Below are 598 nucleotides of genomic sequence, written 5' to 3'. Positions count from 1 at the left end.
AGTCTCAGACTGACCAAAACCTTGTGAGTGGATTTGGTAGATGGAAACTGAAAGAAGCTTGCTGTATACACACATACATAGGTACAGGCATGGCTGTGTGGTAAGAAGTTTGTTTCCTCAACCTATGTTTGTCCCTCCTCCACTGCTTGACAACCAGTGGTGGCGTGTTCATGTCCCTGCGACCTAGCAGTTCAGCAAAAAAGATCAATAGAATAAATACCAGGCTTAAGAACAAGACAAGTACTGGGGTCAATTAATGGCAGTGCCCCAGTATGGCCACAGCTCGTGAAGTGAAACTAGATGAAATGAAATTCATTTGACCAAACATAGATATTTCAGTGTGGTGCTCCAGCATGGCTGTATTCTAATGACTGAAACAAGTAAAAGATAAAAGATATGTATGTGTGTGTGTGGTGTGTGTGTGTGTGTGTGTGTGTGTGCACATGTATTACTGTCTCCTGCAATAGTTGTAAGCAACCATTAAACATGTGGTGTCCTCCATTTCCAATCTTCTGTGAAAACATGTTTGGCCATGGAGGGAATATCATCTTGTTTAGAAACAGGGGACAACAGGAAGAGCATCTGGATGTAGAAAATC

Source organism: Octopus sinensis, linkage group LG27, assembly GCF_006345805.1.
Source record: "Octopus sinensis linkage group LG27, ASM634580v1, whole genome shotgun sequence".
In the NCBI taxonomy this organism is placed as follows: Eukaryota; Metazoa; Mollusca; class Cephalopoda; order Octopoda; family Octopodidae; genus Octopus; species Octopus sinensis.
The sequence above is the reverse complement of the archived record's forward strand: the minus strand, read 5'-3'. Positions refer to the sequence as shown.